At 35.1% G+C, this 19,367-nt stretch overlaps 1 protein-coding gene across 3 annotated transcripts in view; it reads left to right on the top strand.

The window, feature by feature from the left end:
- The window catches only part of Chodl (chondrolectin), a 362,706-nt gene that overhangs the window by 244,575 nt on the left and 98,764 nt on the right, over positions 1-19,367 (top strand). The window contains exon 1 of one of the 3 annotated variants that reach the window (XM_058574541.1): positions 11,417-11,463. The exons of the other annotated variants lie outside the window; for them this stretch is intronic. The gene's annotated coding sequence lies outside the window, so the exon portion shown is untranslated. Of the gene's footprint in view, positions 1-11,416; positions 11,464-19,367 lie in introns of those variants that run through there. 3 annotated transcript variants of the gene reach the window in all.

Raw genomic sequence — 19,367 nt, 5'->3', positions numbered from 1 at the left:
AGGATATCTCCCTTGACAAATAGTAGGAAGAAAAAAGAAAATGGTGATGTGATATTGTGGAAATGCTTACATCTACAGATTATCAGGAGAAAGCTAGGCTAAGGCAACAAAGAAACTGAAGATGAGAATTAAGAAGCATTTCAAGAAACCACATTGCCTCTGACTAGTTGACCTGAAGAAATTGTTGGCAACTGCTTGAGTATTATTGATCTACTGTGAACTGATGTGTGCTTCACCTAAAATTTAAATTCTCCAATCTTATATGTCAAATAGATCACACAATGGGGAATGAATAATGAGAGTTATAAGAAGGTGCCTCTAATGAACTTAGACATAAACATTTTGCTTTTTGAGAGTAAAACAAAATAAAACAGAAAAAGGTCAAACTCAAACCTACTGAGAATAGAAATCATTTTCTCTAGATATGCATAGAAAATTTTGATTAAAAGATAAAATGATTGGCTTACATAAGAAGCTCCTTTTAGAGAAGCAAATTTTGGAATTTCAGTTCTAGCATTGTCCTGGAAGAGAGATGTGACATTTTAGGGACTTGGATCATTCATAAGCAAAAGGTTCTCTGCCATGGGCAGAATTAATGTCTTGAGACTTTACTGGAGTAAAATACTTCCCATGTCAATCCTTGGGTTTTGTGTTAATTCTGTTTCATCAATCAACTTACAGGTCCAATTACTGGGGGTATATATATATATGAATATATATATATTTTTTTCAAGGAAATGTGAGCACTGGAAGTTGATTCTCCACTATGAATTAATTTTGTGAGAATTTAGTAAGTCATTTAATCATTTATTTGGGATTGCAATGTTACATCTTGGTTTCTGGCTGTGAAAAGTTAAAAGAGCAGATTTCAGATAGCAGTAAATCCACTTGAGCTATGTCACCGGAGAGGCTACAGTGCCTCCATTGCCATGGGAGTTTTCTTCCTTCTCGACTTTCTGCCATCCATTTTCTGCTCTAAGAATTCTCAAATCTGGAGTTCCCTGGTGTTCAAATGGTCTTTTCTTATTAACAGTGTAGTCAGATCTGCTAGGAGAATCATCAGGTGTTACAGGATTTTTTGACAAATACATGCAGACCGTAGCTGGCTGAATGCCTAGATCAGTGTGTGGTAAACATACTGACTGATTGACTGGGTTCTACTTTGCATTATATGGTTGCAGAATACTTAAATGCTTCCCGCATTTTTATGTTCAGGATGCTGCAAACATAGAGTCCTAAGGTTTTAGAAATGCAGTATTAAATATGTATCACAAAATGAGAACCAACAGAGCTGTAGTTAAGACTCCACTAAAACCATAGGAATCATCAATTCTGATAGCTCCATTATCTTTCCTTCCATATTTGTGTTCTCTTTCGGTGGCTGGAGTGGATTGACTTCTAAGAAATCCCAGAGAAAAATATTTTATAAATGAATTGGTAATTACATAAATATAGTATTTGTCAAGACACCAAGTGCTAGGAGCATAGACTTTGGGTTAAGTTCCTCCTTACATACTAAGAAGACAAATGGAGAAACACTGCAACATGGGTATATTCTGCTGAAATGTTTGTCAATTGATCTGTTTTATTTTATCTCAATGCCCAATAATTTTCCAATATCTATTTGTCTAACATCTTCAATATCACAAATAACAGAAAAACTCACCATTTAAATTTTTATGGCCAGTAGTGCTTTTTATATAGAGAGATGAATTTCCTTGTTTATTTTTGCCAGTATTATTGTAAATAAATTCTTTTAAAACAAATGATTAAGAGTATGAATTATGAAGCAAGATGGCTTGTGATTAAATACTAGTTTTCCCAGATATTAGCACTTCACAGTTTACTTAAACTCAATGTGCCTCAGTTTCTGCATCTGAATGATGAGAATAATAATAGTTCTCAATGGGCTGTGGGTGCAGCTTAGTGGTAGAGCACCTTCCTAGCAAAGCCCCACTACTGCAAGAAATAGTTCCTAGTGTTGTTTTTAGAATAAAATGTTTTAATATATGTATATATCACTTAATATAGGGTCCCAAAATATTAAATGATATAAATTGTTCATCATAAATATTATCATATATGTATTATTTAGATACTCAAAAGCACACAGAGATTTTTCAGAGTCTTAATATACTAATTTATGAAATATTGCTTTGTGCCGATGGATATTAATTAGTCATCCATTGACAGAATTATATATTCAACATGTATTCAATATAATTGAACATTGCTTTCCCTTTTATATTGAGATATCATAATCCCATCATCTTTTTTTAAACAAAACATGAGTGATTACATTGAGACAATAACATGAGCAAGATTTTCAAAACTAGCAGAATTACACCAATACTTTGATAGCTACCCAGGCTGATCTGAAAGATTTTTTTTTTTTTTTGCATGTAATTAGTTGGAGTACTTGAGTTTGGTCAATAAGATTATCTGATTGAACAATTAGTATCTGAGGCTAGCTATATCTATTTGTATGTAAAACTTGACTTACTTTAAATTCCTAGGATCATTTATTAAAAAGGGGATCATATCAGATTTATTTGATATTTGAGAGAATAATTTTTTTTCATAATTATTATAATCCATGTGTCACTTATGGTATTTTTTTCTATGAATCTCTTAGCTTAAAGCACTGAAATGCAATGTATTGTATTAATGTAAAACAATAGAGGTATTTTATTTTACCCTTAGGGGAGCTGGTACAGCTTATTCCAGTTATCACTCTTCATTCTACATACACAACACTGACCTTAAGGCCATGTTATGTGGAAGTTGGTTCACTTCAACCTGTATCTCTGTCACTTGCAATGATTTCTAGTCTGTATCACACGGAGCAATTTCAGTAAGTGCTTAATTCAAGTGATTTACATTCACACATGGACCTCAGGCTTTGCACTTATAGATTCTATTCCACAATAAGCTCTCTCATAACCCTCTATTTCTCTATAAAGAAGTTTAGATATTTATATTAAGCTATCTTATTTAAAATATTAAATGTTTTTTACTTCTTATTTCCCTATATGTTAGGGAGAAAATGTAACTCCCTCCTACCTTCCTGTGTATGAAGATATTTCTATTTTTATTTCTACATTATTATTGAATTTGGGGTGAAAGCAGGGCAAGTGAGTTTAGAAAGTAATAAATATTAATATGTTCTCTAAGAGAAAAGAAAAAGTCTTCCAGAAAACAGGTTATATTCAGAATCACATTCACAAAGTAAAATTTCAAAACATTATTTTAAAATGAAATATCACAACTTTGAATCTTTGAAAATAAGTTATGACAATGGTAATTTCATTTATTTTTAGTTATTCTTCAGAGTAACAAAACCCTCTAAGAGTGATCTTTCTCATGTTAAAAACTTGCTTTAATTTACTATGAGGAAATTGTGTGAATGAATGTGAAATTAACTGAATGACATAGAACACACACATAATGTTCATCAGAAACCAGCATCCAAAATGATGTTAAGTTCACCTTGCACCTATATATGAAATGACTGAGTGGCAGTCACTTTAGAATTAAAGCTTGGCTGTATAGTATGGAATGGGGAAAGGCTGTAACAATGAGGCAATAAACTGTTTCATTCAGAGTTGATGTGTTCAAGAAAGAAAGACTTAGGTCCTGCCAAGTGTTTATGAAATATTATATTTCTTCAGCTTTTTTCTTTTTAATTTATTAGTTCTTTTTAGAATGGACATTAGTGTCCATTTTAATATACTATATAAGCATAGAATATATCTTATTTTAATTAGGACCCCAGTCTTATGGATGTACATGATAGTAAGATTCACTCTAGTATATTCATACATCTACACAGAAAGTTTAGTTCAGATTCATTCCACTGTCTTTCCTATTCCATCCCATCTCCCTTCCCTTCATTCCCCTTTGTCTAAACCACTGAACCTCTCTTCTTCCCCTCTCCTCCTTATTGTTAGTTAGTTTCCACCTATCAGAGAAAACATTCGACCTTTGGTGTTTTGGGATTGGCTTATTTCACTTAGCATGATAGTCTCCATATACATCCATTTACTCACAAATGTCATAAAGCCATTCTTTATGGCTGAGTAATACTCCATTGTGTGTGTGCGTGCGTGTGTGCATGTGTGTGTGTGTGTGTGTGTATATTACATGTTTTCTTTATCCATTTGTCTGTTGAAGGGTAGCTACCTAGGTTGATTCTATAGATTAGCTATTATGAATTGAGATGCTATAAACATTGATGTGGCTACATTACTGTAGTATGCTGACTTTAGCTCCTTTGAATATATACTGAGGAGATGAATAATTGGGTCAAATTGTGGTTCCATTCCTAGGTTTTTGAGGAATTTCCATACTGCTTTCTACAGTGGTCGCACCGATTGGCAGTGCCACCAACAATGTATGAGTGTACCCTTTTCCCCATATCCTCACCAACATTTATTGTTACTTGTATTCTTGATAATTACCAAACAGCTGAGAAACTTCCAGTTAAAAGCCTAAGAATGAGAACTTAGTGCTTTTATTGAGAAAAATAAACCAAATGATGGTAATTTTTCCTTTCACTCTGATGATTCCTTTGATAATTGAGAAAAATTTAAACCTTTTACATACATGAACATGTACACAAAACGTGTAATAATTCTGTCATGCCTCTAACCCAAAAGTTGGAGTTGTGTTTGTGGATTTAAGCATGTACATCAAGAAAGAATCTTGCACACATCAAGAAAAGTTTTAAGATGAGGGACAAGCTTACATTAGTGTACCATACCTACACATTGTTTGCCAATACCGCTGGTTGCTTTTATTTTAACAATAGCTCCTGATCTGTGTCTTTTCCATGTTGTCTTCTTGTTTGCAACATCACAAAAAAGAATATTTTTAAATAAACTCTTTTTAAATTTGGTCTCATCAGAATTATTTCAAGTTTGCTGGACTTCGTAGTATTTCTGACTAATGTTATTTTGATCAAACCTGAAGTGTCTACCTTCTTTTTTCCCATTGCTAGTTTTCTGGGATCCTGGAAGAGGGTGAAAAGTGGCTCATCATTTTTATAACCCTTTTCTAATCCTTTAGCGTCACCTTCTTGGCCCCATGTTCTTTTCTTGGCAAAGGGAAAAGAGCTTCATGTTCTAACCATCGGAAAATAGTTTTGATGTGTTTTAAACATGCTACAACCCTTGGAGATATCCAGCTAGCCAGGCTTTACGTTTGTCTGAGTTCTTCCTTTCACTTCTGTGTTTCAGATTAAAAGTAACTTGAAGAGTACATTTGGTTAGTAATGCTTTAGTTTGGCTGCATGTGTACAGAGAAGAGGAACTGTGTGTTCTGCAGACCGGGCAAACTATTCTCCAGAAGACTCCTGGTCATGTGGAAATAGGTAGAGCCTTCCCCCACACTAAGGTAGTACCCTTCTCTCCAAATGCTGACTGTCCTCTTGCTGCTCCTGTTCTCAGCAATTCCATTTGCTTTGCCAAGCCTTATCTCTCTTGAGCAACTGTCTAACCACTGGCTGAATCTGCTAACTAAAAACACAAGACTCTAAAGTAGTAAGTTCTGTATGTGTGGATCATAGATAAGTCTCAATTATTATATCTTATATGATATTATCTCAAAATTGAACAATGAATACTAAATCACCATTGGAACAAGATCGGGTACGCTCTAACGAAAATTAGTGTAACATAGGGTAGCATATATTTCAAATGCTAGAAGAAACAACTTTGAATGCTTTCACCATAAAGAAATGATAAATATTTGAGGAAATAGATAATGCTCATTTAAACATCACACAATATATGCAGCAATGAATAATGGTCCCCAATTATTGTGTAAAAAAATAATGTAAAACTTAACAGATTTCAAATACAACATATTTGAATTTAAAATAATCATAATTTTCTTATCATAATTATAATGAATGGTTCTAGAACTTTTTAGTCTTTGTTATATAAGTTGTGAAAGATACTTCTGATTGCTTTAGTTCAGGGATTGGCATACATTTTCTTCAAAGTGTCTGGTAAATATTTCAGGTTTTGTAGGTCATGTAGTCTACGTCACATCCACGCATCTCTGCTTTCTAGTGTGAAAGGAGCCATAGACAACATGTAAACAAAAGAATGTGACTGTAGCTTGCTACCACCTGGCCTATCAATTAACTGCTTTCTTCATTTCTCTTTTCTTATTTTTTTATTTTTTTTTCATTTATTTTTTTAATTGTTGGTTGTTCAAAACATTACATAGTTCTTGATATATCATATTTCACACTTTGATTCAAGTGGGTTATGAACTCCCATTTTTAGCCCATATACAGATTGCAGAATCACATCAGTTACACATCCATTGATTTACATATTGCCATACTAGTGTCTGTTGTGTTCTGCTGCCTTTCCTATCCTCTACTATCCCCCCTCCCCTCCCCTCCCCTCCCCTCCCCTCTTCTCTCTCTACCCCCTCTACTGTCATTCATTTCTCCCCCTTGTATTATTTCTCTTTTGAAGCCCAGTTTTGTTGAGCTACTAGGTTGGTGAGCACATGCTCAGGAAGGTAGGCTCCTCCCTCCACTTCAGTGATGAAGCAGGATTGATTTAAACAGTCATTCCAAGGATCACCTTTTGTCTGTGGTTGGTGTAATTAATTTCTGGTACACACATAAAAGGAAATTCATTGGGGCCTTCTAGTAACTATATTTTGGGAGAAGTGGCATGTGAGAAAACCAGGTTATTTAGGCAGCCACACAATGAGGTTGTGAGAATGAACATCTGTTAGTACAAGACAAAGACAATAGCAATCATTCATGGTAACTTCAAGTAACTTATTATATGCAGAGCACATTGGCACCACTTTTTTTTGGTAGAGGTTTTCATATTTAAAAAAGGGATTTTTAGGGTTGGGGATGTGGCTCAAGTGGTAACGCGCTTGCCTGGCATGCGTGGGGCGCTGGGTTCGATCCTCAGCACCACATAAAATAAAAAATAAAGATGTTGTGTCCACCGAAAACTAAATATTAAAAAATTCTCTCTCTCTCTCTCTCTCTCAAATAAATAAATAAATAGATAAATAAATAAAAAGGGATTTTTAAAATTAGGATTATAAGCAACTGCAATTCATAGCAAAGGCAAACTTTAGATCTCTAAAAATCTAATTAAAAATTCCATGAAGATCATAAATATTTTTAAAAACTATATTTTCAAAATACATTGCAAAATAAACACTTTAAAAAGTCTCTCAGAGAGCAAAGAATTATTGTTTAATAATTTTTATGTATACAAGAATATTTTCTAAGATTTAAGAGAAGTTATAAAATAAAATTTAAGTTAGGGTCTGTGGGAAAATAGATAGATTTTAGAGAGATTTATTGTACTTACATGCATACATACTTTATTCTTTAATTGGGAATGAATAAATACATCTCACATTGAGTTGGTTATGAGGTGTAAAGCCACATAAGCCAGGCTCCAAATATTAAAAATTAAGCAAATTACTTTTTCTTTCTGATTTTTTTCTTGTACAAGATATATCACTATAGCAGGTCACATGGTGGTGGATTCCTGTAATCTCAGCATCTGTGGAGGCCTAGGCAGAAGAATTGCAAGATCTAGGCCAGCATTGGTAACTTGGCAAGACCCTGTTTCAAAATAAAAATAAAAAGGACTGGAGATGTAGCTCAGTGGTACAGTGGCCTTGGGTTCAATCTCAGAACCAAGAATAGATGAATAAATAATAAGAAAGAGTAAAAAGAAAAATTAAGACTCATTACCATACATTTATACGCTACATATTTCATTGTATCTTGAAAGTACATACAGCTAAGCAGTTTAGTTACTAAGATTGGAAAATTTTATATTAACCCAGAAATATCTTTGTCTTTCTATTTATTATCAATATTCAAGTGGAAATTTATTTCAAATTTATCCAGGGTTTAAATCTCAATTCTGAATCTTGGCTGTCAAATGGGAAAACGTTCAGTTGGAACCCCTTTCCCACTTGTTAGTCACTGGATAAAAACACCAATTTATTATAAAAGCAAGCTTTTTTTGCCTGGAATAATCCCCCCTTAATACAGGGCCTTCCTGCTTTCTGTTTAGTGAATTTATTTTTTCCTTGCTGGACATTCTGTTTTAATTTGTTTCCCTGTCCTTTTTAATTTCTTCCTGATTTATAAAAGTAAAACATAACCATGAGAGTCAGGTTTTGGATTCAGTTTTAATGACATCTGAAGGAAAAAGAAGAAAAAGAAAATGGCTTTTTTGATGAATTGTTCTCTTGCCTTCTTTTATTGCTATTCCCTTTGGGAATAATTGTCAGGTCTGGTCAGTCTCAGGAAAAGGGGTCTCACAGTGAAAGACACATGTATACCTCTGAGGTTAAATGCTGTTTTCCCGATAGAAAATGAATACTGTACGTTGTATGTACACATAGTTTGTTTTGTTGGCAGTGGTATTTGGTATTATTTAGAAAGATTGTATAATATTCAGAATCATATCTATCAAACATTTACAAGAAAATTTGGTGTTTTTTTTTTCCTAAGAGAGAGAGTCTTATGAGTTTGTAATGTGAATTTCTTTTTGCTTATAGAAGCATGTAAGGTCTATTCTTTCAACTACACTTATTAATATCACCCTAAGTGATATTAATAAGTGAGAACAGACACAGACTTCACTGTGGTACATTCCAATGAGAATATCAAATTAATTACAAATATCAAAAAATTTAAATTTTCTGGAGGAGAGTTGCCCCTGTCGTGTAGAAGTTAATATCACCTAAATGGCTGTCCGTAGGTTGAATTGTCCTTTGATAGGAAGGTTGCTAACTAGGATGCAGCTATCTCAATTCAAGCTGTTATGTCCAGCTACCATAGGTAGGATGGCCTATCAACCTAGAAACTTATTTCTTACAGGTAAGCAGGAATACCAGGACCAGAGTGTCATCATAGTTGGATTCTGGGGAGTGCCGCAGTCCGGCTGCAGCAGAATAACCCGGGGGGTGACGAGCAACTTGTGTAAATTGATACAGCTGGAGTGGGAGCCGTTTATTGTAGGCCTGGAGGGGTATATATACATTACACACAGCTTATCTTAATTAACATAAACTAGATACAGCAGTCAACCAATAAGGAATCGCCACACTTAATAGCTTGCTGGAGTTACTTCACAAACCACTCCCTCTGCAAAATGCCAGACGACATCTTGACTTGTTTACAGACTCTAACATTTCCCCCTTTTGTTTAATTTAAATAACGACCATAGTGGTTTTTACACAAACACCATAAATAATCTGCTACAAGCAGAAGGGGAGGATACAAGCTATGGCTCTCAGCAGGGGAGGGCCCTCTTCTGGACTGCAGACTTAGGACATCTTGTTGCATCTTTGAATGATGCAAATAGAGAGCTCTCTGATATAATTTTCATAAGGGCACTAATCTTATTAGAGGGGATTCATTATCATCACTTAACTACTTGTTAAAGGCCCTTCCTTCTGATACCATCCCATTGTGGGCTAGGATTTTAACATTAATTTTAGGGGGAAGATTTCAGTCAATTGTAGGCAATATGTATTTACAATATGTGAGTGTACATGTGTGTGCATGTGTATGTATGTATGAATCTATTTAAAGTCTATTGGAATTATAGTATAGGAATTATTTTAATTGTTTGATAAAAGATATGGAATAATTTGGAACACATGAATAATCCATTCAACAGATAACAGGTATATATCCCATGAAAGCACAAAACTAAAACCTGAATTTTAGTACCAACTCTACAACTCATTAGCAGTTATGCATTTGTAGGATTTTTACTCTTGGAAGGATCATCTAGAAAATGATAGGCATGGACTAACTTATCAAATCTATATTAGTTATATATTGTTGCATAACAATTTACTATCACAAAGTCTAAGTCTGATCAATAGAGACCTCTCTGCAAGATGGCACTAGACTTAGATCAATGTATAGGCTGAAGCTGAGTTCCCATCTGGAGCTCAGGGTCCCCTTCACAGTTCACTGAGGTTGTTGGAGGAAATTTTGTACCTTGCAGTTGTAGAACTGAAGTCCCCAATCTCTGGCTGTCTTTGGGCCAGGGATTGCTCTCAGCTTTTAGAGGCTTCTTTCAGATTCTAGCCATGTGATCCTCTCAAAATATGGCAGCTTATTTCTTCAACATAAGTTTAATTCTATTTCCCAATATTAAAATCCTATTCCACATTGCTGTGTATATCTTATAAGATGTGATATAAAGCTATTCCAGCAGTAGCATAGATCCTCAAGTGAAAGAATTGTTCAGAATGTGTATATTAGGGATGAAGGATCTTGGGGGACCATCAGAATTCTGCCTACAACATGTAAATATTAAGATATAGATTGCTACAATAATTACGTGAATACTAATACATCTTCTGGCAAGAAGTGAAGAGGAGGAATGTCCACAGTCATCTGCATGGGTGAAAAACCCTGGTTTGGGGCTATCTCACAGTCTTGATGTCCTGTAGAGATTCCCGTATTTATCTCAAGTATCCCCTTGATTGCAGCAGACTACACATAAGTATTATAAGTAGTATTCTCTCTGTGAATTTTTTATTGCTGCCATGACACATTGATAAAAATGGCCCCTTAAAAAGCCCACCAATTTACTTATTTAGGAGGACAAAAGTTCAGGCACAGTTTGGCTTAGCTAGTTTATATTCTATGAAGTCAAACTTAAGGTACCAGCAGTGTTGATTTTCTTTCCATTTGTCCTGGGGGCAAATGAACTTCCAATCTTGTTAAATATACTGGCAGAATTCTGTTCCGTGTAACTACAGAACTGGGGGCCTCATTTTCTTGTTGACTATCCTTTGAGGGTCATTCATAGCTTCTAGAAGCTGCCAAATTCCTTGATTCATTCCAACTTTCTCTATCTTCAAAACCCACATGGCAGGTTGAATCATTCTCATGCTTCAAAAGTTTGACTCCCTTTTGCATTATATATCTTCTGTCTTCCCCTCTGATATTTTTTTTTTGCCTTATTTTTTTGCTTTCAATGGATCATATGATTAGGTTTATATATCTTGGTAAATACAAAATAATTTTCCTATGTTTAGAGGATCAGAATATGCCATTCCATAATATGCTACCTTGGCATAAGAATTATTTTGAGCTGATGTCATTTGAGAATCAACAGGTCAAGTTCTCTGTTCTACTCTTATGTAGGTGCCTCCCCTACTCCTATACCAAGGAGGGAAAAAAATACTCATAGAAAAGATGGGAAGTTGACACCAAAATAAGTTTTCATAAGCAGACATTACTAAAATAATCTTCATCTTCCATTCCATTAGTTTCCTCATATATTTCCTGGTCACTTCCCCAAAATTAATTATTTATGTAAATATTAATAAAATTACGTGTCTATCTTATTTTTATTAATTTAATTCATAGATACCCTAAATGCAGAAGTAAGAAGACAGAGGAAATATTTTTCTTCATCAACAAAGGTAAGTTAATAAGTAACTTTAACCACATCTACCAAAGTCCCCACAGTACTTGGACTGGTGTTTGATTGAATAACCCAGGGATGGAAATCTTGGGACCACATCTTTAGAATTCTGCTCACCATATCATTTATATCTAAAACAATGAATTAGCAAATATTTATGGTGTAACTTCTCTGTTTAATGTTCTGTATTAAAATTGGAGGAAACAAAAATGAGGATAATGTGTTCACTGTTCATTAAGAGCTTAAATTTGATGGAGAAAATTGGTCCTTATAAGAGATTCTAGGATGGAGATGAGCAGAAATTGTAGTTGGGAAGGATAGGAGAAAGACTGGGATGATAGTGGTGTGCAGGAACAGTCATTGCCACACAGGGCATAGCTTGGCTTATTGAGGACAAACCTGAAGTAATGCTGGGGAAAGAAGCACTTAAGAGGGGCTTCTAGCAAATCTGAACTGTGAATTATAACATGGAGGTTAGACCAACATATTTCTTTATTCTGTTCAAACTATAGGGGACTATTTATAATACTCTGTTTCCCACCAGAATATGGAACCAAATGAGAAATGGAATAGAAGCTAGGCTGAGAGATCAAACTGACATCAACATTTCTGATAAATCTGATACCAGAGCACAGCTTAATAAGTCAGCCTCACCCAATCACAGTGCCCAAGGATGTCAGGCTTTGTGTTCCTTTGTAAACCCAATGGCATGGAGGGACACATAATTTGTGCTACTGTGTATAAACTAATCTCTGAAAGCTTCTTACAAATTTCCCTCTGAAGGAAAGAAAGTAAACTTTTGGACTTAGAGGTTGGGGATATTAGTATAGTTGAACTTTTTCCACCAAAAAACAGGAGCCAGGAGAATATGTGCTTTTCCACTAATTCTGCAAAGACCTTACTCTCAACTAGAGATAGCAGTGTCCACTCTCAATATATCCCTTAAGAATAATTTAAAGATGATAAGACTGGAAGAAAGAGCTTTGAGCATTTTAGAGAAAACTTGAAGTATAAATACAAAGCCATCAAGTTTGGCTAAATCTTATGTAACTTGTCAATAAGAAAGCTGTTTTTCTTAATCAGCCTATTGGCATTAGAAAGTATATCATGGAAACAATGATCTTGACTGGAATTTTTCTTTCAGATGGAGCCTTTAGGCTTCTGTCTTGTGAGAAAGCTACTGATTTAATTCTAGTCCTTTCAAGGCTAGCTTAAATGGCTAAGTAATGCCAGACTAAGGTCACTGACACTAAAAAGTTTTAAAATTTAAGGGCTATCAGTTCACTAAAAGGAAATCCTGGAACCAATGTCCAAGACTTTGTAGACATTGAACTTTCACATTCAGGTCAGAGGTCAATTACTAGTGGGGTTCAACTTTGTAGTGATGGATACTCAGACAGCAACTGGGAGATTATATTGCTTGCTGAAGTATGTGGCCTGATGAATTTCTTTTCACCTTAGTCTCTGAGAGGGAAACAAAAGTGACTCATTCACTTTATCTAAGAGATCTGACAAAAATTTTGTACTGTATGGGTAAAGAGACACTCCAGACATTTGGCATTTGTTTTTTAGGGATTGGCTAACTTCACTTGACTCAAAATGGGATAGGGAGGAAGAGCATGAAAGAAGATTAACATTAAATAGGGAAGAGAGGTGGGAGGGAAAGTGGGGGAGAAGAGGAATTGCACGGAAGATGGAAGGAGACCCTCATCGTTATACAGAACACATGTATGATGTTGTGAGGGGGAAAAAAAAGAAGTGTGTCACATTAGATTGCATAGAGAGAAGTGATGGGAGGGGAGGGGAGAGGGAGGGGGATAGGAAGGGCAGCAGAATAAAATAGACATTATTATTGCTATATGTATATATGTGACTGTATGACCAATGTGATTCTGCAACCTGTACAATCAGAAAAATGAGAAATTATACCCATTTGATTCAAATGTATGAAGTGTCAAGATCATTGTACTGTCATGTGTAACTAATAAAATAAAATAAAATAAAAAGAGACACTCCAAAAAGCCACTTACTTTTAATAATTTATCTTCAAAGAAAAAAAAGGCTGCTCAAAAAGTTCACATTTGCTTACAAATTTGGGAATTAAACATTTTATTGTTAAAAATAATTTTAATAAAAATGAAACCCAATCATCTATATAACTGGTAAAGCAAAATCTGTTGGAACCTAATTTTAAAGTCTACTGTCAGGAGGCAATATAATACTAACCATAGATTTGTCATTGTTCTTGCTAAATTTAACGTGAACATCATATTAAAATATATTTACCTATGATTATCCCACGTGTTCATATGACTATTTCCCTGAAACAAACATGTTCAAATTTAGTGATATAAATCAAGTGTGCTCAAGGAAATTCCTACACGCAGAGTGGAAATGGCTTTTGTCTGCTCTACAATGTCTGAGACTTCAGGCAAAAGATTTAACAGGTAGGAAGAAGGTTTGGGGTTTAGTATTATCTGATGCATAGTCATTAGAATATTACCCCTGTCCTGGGAGAACTCAGACTCTAGGACTGTCAGCAACTGGCCTCTCCCAGTGGTTTTACTTCCTAATAGCATGGCAGCTGGCATGCAAGTTCAGGGTTTCAAGGGCAAGGGTTGCAGTGAACAAGGGAAGAAAGCTGGTGGGACCACTCTCATCACCATCCTCCTTTCTATTGGTTACAAGCAAGTCACACACCCACTCACATTCAAAGGGAGTATTTTGCAAGTACTGCCTCTCAGTTGCAGAAGTATAAGGTCAGGTCAAAGAAGCCCAGAGTGTGTAAAATGCAAGATATGCTGTGGCTATCTTTGAAAATGCAATTTGTCATAATGTTTATGAGGGTGTTTCTATTTATTAACCAATTGAGAGTGTCCTCCTTCTACAGCCTGTCTTCCTTACCATTATACATCTGGGAACTATTCAGAAAGAAATCCTTGTGATTAAAAATAAATGAAATCACATCTTCTATAATCATGATGAACAAATGTTGAACTGAAAAGTGTATTCTTTTACTATTTGACTTGCCAGGAACATTATAGATATATTCTGCTAAAATTCTATTTGTATATTTCTCCATGAAAACTTTATTTCTCTTCATTCAGGCAGGTTGTGCCGGCCAAAGAGCAGATGGTGTGCCCATAATGCCTTGGGGCAGATGTTCTCATTTGGGCCATAACATGTGAATAAAAAAAATGCCCTCTTCCAAACTATCTCATCATCTGCAGTAATTACTGGATACTGTCCAATGTGTACACAGGTCTTTTATAGCTGTGGATTATATTGGCCAGACCTACTGCTGGAGGCTTGGTTGATAGTAATACTATTTTGCTAAGTTTTGGAATGGATTATTTCACTCTATTCAATTTAATATTTTCCAAATGTTCATAATCCATATAATGTCTTTGACATAGAATTTAGGGATAAGGTCACAATTATTTTATTCATTCTAACTTTCTGGTTACGAATTTTATAGATTATGTTGCCCAAACAAATGAATATAATTATACTATAATATATTAGAAAATTGAAAATAAGTCCATTCTGGAAAAGAAGTAAAAAGAAGAAAAGCCAATAATAAATCGGGTAATTAGAACAGGAATATGATTTTAAAGTTCGCTTTATTTGAGGATTCATTTCAATCACAAAAGATTCCAAGAATCCCCCCACCCCAAGATTCAGGTGTTCATCATTAGCAGAATTTCTAGAGATACTAGAAGCCAGAAGCAAGTTATTATGAGTGGTGGGAGTGAAAATAAAAGACAATTACTCCATTTCATGAAAGAGGAAAATATTCAGAGCTTGATATACAATAGGCTTCATGTAGATAATTTTCTTTCTTTCAATCTTGAATACTATTCAATCACTCCTACTTTCTTTATCCAACCTCCAGTTCTAAGAAGATGACCCCTTTTAGCATTTGCCTGAAACTTTGAAAGTGGCAACAGAAGGCACTATGTAGGAAAAGTGCTTATTGGTATTGCTTTGCTAGGGAAAAGACAGAAGTACAGATTATTCAAAAGACTTAATTAGAGGACAGACTCTCATATTACCTTGCACCTGCAACTTCTTTTTATGCTATTCACTTTACCTACATACTCAGGCACATTGCTGAGAAAAATGACATTTTAAGAAATGCATGCATCAGAATAGATACTCTTCAATTTTATTGGTATATTATGCATGTAGGCATTTATCACAAGTAGGTTAATTTTTTACAAACATTTTGGCAGTGTGTTCAAATTTTACTTTTAGTGCTATTCTTCAAATGTGACTCCATTAACCAGACAGCTAATAGATTTAAGTTCAGAGCAATGGTTCTCAACTGTAGGAAATTTTGACCCCCCAGGGATATTTGGCAATATCAAGAGACACTTCTTTTTTAACAACTGGGCAGGGCAGAGGGTTCTGCTGACATCTGATGGGAAGAGAATAGAAGGCTGCTACGTGTCTATAATACATAAGACAAAAGATGTTCCCCACCCAATAAAGAATTACCCAGTACAAAACACCAGTAGCACCAATGTTGGGAAACTCTTTATATAGGTTGAGAAAATTTTGGATTATGCTTAAACACAAATGATTGGCAGAGAATTAACTGGGACATAAGGTTGGAAATGGTAATGATCATACTATGTGAACTATTTTCATTTCTTCTACCTCCACTTATTACAAGTTATCTGTTGTCTTGAGACCATTTTGATCAAAAGAATCCGTATCAGAGATTGCAAACTTTAGTTTTGCAAGATATCTTTAAATATTATTGGAGTGGGTTTTTCTTACCAAATGATGACTTGTTTGTTCGATAAAAAACTGGAATTTAAAAACAAACTGACAGTTGAGCACTGGTTAGTATTGGGGTAAGTAGACCCACCAGTCCATACTCTAATCCTTAGAACCTGTGAATGTGTTACTTTAAATGACTAAAGGGACTCTGCATGTGTGATTGAGGTTGAGGGTCCTGAGATGGGGATTCTTCAGGTGGGACTAATACAGTCATGGGAGGCATTAAAAATGGAGCACCTTGTGGTCACAGGGTGAAACAGATGTCAGCATAAGAAAGACTTGATCAGACTTGCTGACATTGTTGGCTTTGGCAGTGGAGGATCAGGGTCGTGAACAAAGAATGTAGTGGCCTTTAGCACACAGAATAGGCCAGGAAATGGAGTCTCTTCCTGAGACTCTCCAGCAAGGAATACTTTCCTCCAGACACATTGAGTGCCCTAGTGAGACTCTCATTTTGGACTTAGAGAACTGTAACATAATGTATTTGTGTAAAATGATTAAATTTGTAATAATCTATCATGTACAAAGAGAAATCTAATGCAAGAATTTTATTTGTGAATCTCATTTAAAGATGTTGATTTCTTCCAATCACAGATGAGAAATGAACATCTAGAGAAATAAAGTGATCTCCTTAGTGTCAGAAGGCTAGTGGGCCTGAGGACATGGTCTCCAAGGCAGGTGCACTTAACTTTAAAGCCAGTGCTTTCCTAATAGACCCCTAAATTATTTTTTAGGTTAAAGTTTATACCTTTTCAAAAACATAAAACATACACCTTATCTTTGGTGAATGTACTTTGTATAAAATGTCAACCTTGCAATTAGCTTGAACAAAAAATCCTTTTCTGGAATTTGCAGGCTCAATTCCATTTTGCAAAAGGAAGGGTTTATATTTATGGATTTATACATGTTTCCCTCAATATCTGAAGAAAAGCATTGATTGGTTTCTAATTAAGTCATAACCATGCCTAAATGCCCTCCAGTTTCTTTGAAAGCTCTCCATATTCTAGACATTGCTCTTTCTCCTTCCTCCTCTCTCCAGGTGTCACACTTTCCACTTTAGGTGCCAGTCAAGTGGAGCAACTTCTAGTTTCTTAAATGGGTCATGGTCTCTTTTACTTGTTTTTACTTTTTTCTCTTACAGTTGTAGATGCTGTTTGCTGTTTGTACCCATTCTTCAAGTACCAGTTTTCTGTCATTAAATTCTTATGAAAGTTTATTCTCTGTCCAACTCCACCCACCAAGACAATGTGTTTCATTTTTACTTCAACTGTATCACTTTTCAGAATTCATTTCAATATTATAATTTCTCCTGACTTTGTCTGTATTTCCCTTTAGACTGAACGTGAAAGTTCCTCAAAGGAAAAATATTAGTAAATATTTCTCTCTTTATAAATGTGTGGATCTAGTGATGTATAATGTATAAACTGGAAAATGCACAATTTTTTTGAGAGAGAGAGAATTTTAATATTTATTTTTTAGTTTTCAGCAGACACAACATCTTTGTTTGTATGTGGTGCTGAGGATCGAACCCGGGCCACACGTATGCCAGGAGGGCGCGCTACCGCTTGAGCCACATCCCCAGCCCCCAGAGTGCACAAATCTTAAGCATACAGCTGGTTGAGCTTTTATAGAATGATATGCACATGTAACTAGCACTGGGATCAAAAGAATGCTAGTTCCCTCCCTTGCAACTTCTTCTCTCTACAAGTGGCTGTCCTTTGCTCCTCTCCACCCACCCAAAGATAGTCACTATCTTGACTTCTAATGGAGAAATAAGTTTTGGTGTTGCATTAGTTTGCCAGTAGCTAGCAAACTACAGTAGCTGCCATAACAAGATACCGACAACTAGGGGATTTAAACAACTGAAATGTATTGTCTTGTAGTTCTGGAGGCCACAAACCCAAAATCAATTTGTTGGCAGGGTTGGTTCCTTCTGAAGGCCATGTGCTGGTCTATGTCTTTTCTCTAGCATGTTCACGTGATGCTTGTATGTGTATCCAAATTGAGCCCTGTTATAAAAACTCCAGTCATGTTGGATTAGAGTCACACATTATTGCACTATGACCTTGCCTTATTTAATTACAATTGCAATGATTCTATTTCCAAATAAGATTACATTTTGAGGGGCTGAAAGTTAGGTCTTTAATGTTTGGGTTTAGGGCAAAGGACCAATCCAATTTTGAATAAACAGAATCATATAATACGCATCATTTTGTTTGTTTCAAATTTGCCTTCATGCAAGTTGTCCCTGGTGTCTTGTTATTAGTCACTTCTTCATTTTGATAAATGCATTGTGTTATACTGCACATGATTTATCTATTCTACCATTGAAGAATATTGGAATGTGTATTGTTTTGAGCTACAATACATAGTTCTGCTATGCAATGTTGTACATGAATTTTGGAGCATATGTGAAAATACTTACTGAATACAAGAATTTTTACAAGGCCAATAAAGTGCTTTATTTATACTCCAGTAGCTTTGTTAAATGATCAAATGTTAAAGTTCGGGTGGGGTGGGAGTTGGGGAATCAAATCTTTTTCCAAATATGTTTCTTGGACTATTGATGAGAAAAATCTTACTGTCAGTTTCTAAAACAGTTCCATGGCTTAAAAAAAAAAAAAGGAAATACTATATTAAAAAAAGTAAAACATCTTATACAGGATTTTCTTTTGATTTGCTAATGTAAATTGTGCTTCTTCTAGAAAATGAATATAAAAGACATTTCTTAAATTTGACAGGAAAGTGTTTTGGTTGTTTTGTGGAAGATATAGGTAGGAAGCAAAATTCCATTAGGATCTATTCTTTTTTCACCCAATAGGTGCTTGATTATCCTCTTTTCAAATGACATATATATGAGTCCTTTGGTAAATTAATTTAAAAGTGTCAAGAAGATGAAAACATGGTTTGGGCCCCTGTCTATCTGCTTAATAATCTTCATGTGCTTCATTTGTTTGGGTGAGAGTTTAAATGTTTTTGTAGCATTGTCTATATTCCAGTGCTATTCTGTACTTTTAGAAGGGCATCTCTTCACACACAGATTCCCTTTAATAAAGAAAAAATTATCTAGCCAGGTCTGGTAGCCCATGCCTGTAATCCCAGCAACTCAGGAGG

This window comes from Marmota monax, unplaced genomic scaffold, assembly GCF_021218885.2.
Source record: "Marmota monax isolate L192 unplaced genomic scaffold, Marmota_monax_Labrador192_F-V1.1 WCK01_AAM20220418_F8-fsc00016, whole genome shotgun sequence".
Classification (NCBI taxonomy): domain Eukaryota; kingdom Metazoa; phylum Chordata; class Mammalia; order Rodentia; family Sciuridae; genus Marmota; species Marmota monax.
The sequence above is the reverse complement of the archived record's forward strand: the minus strand, read 5'-3'. Positions and strand labels throughout refer to the sequence as shown.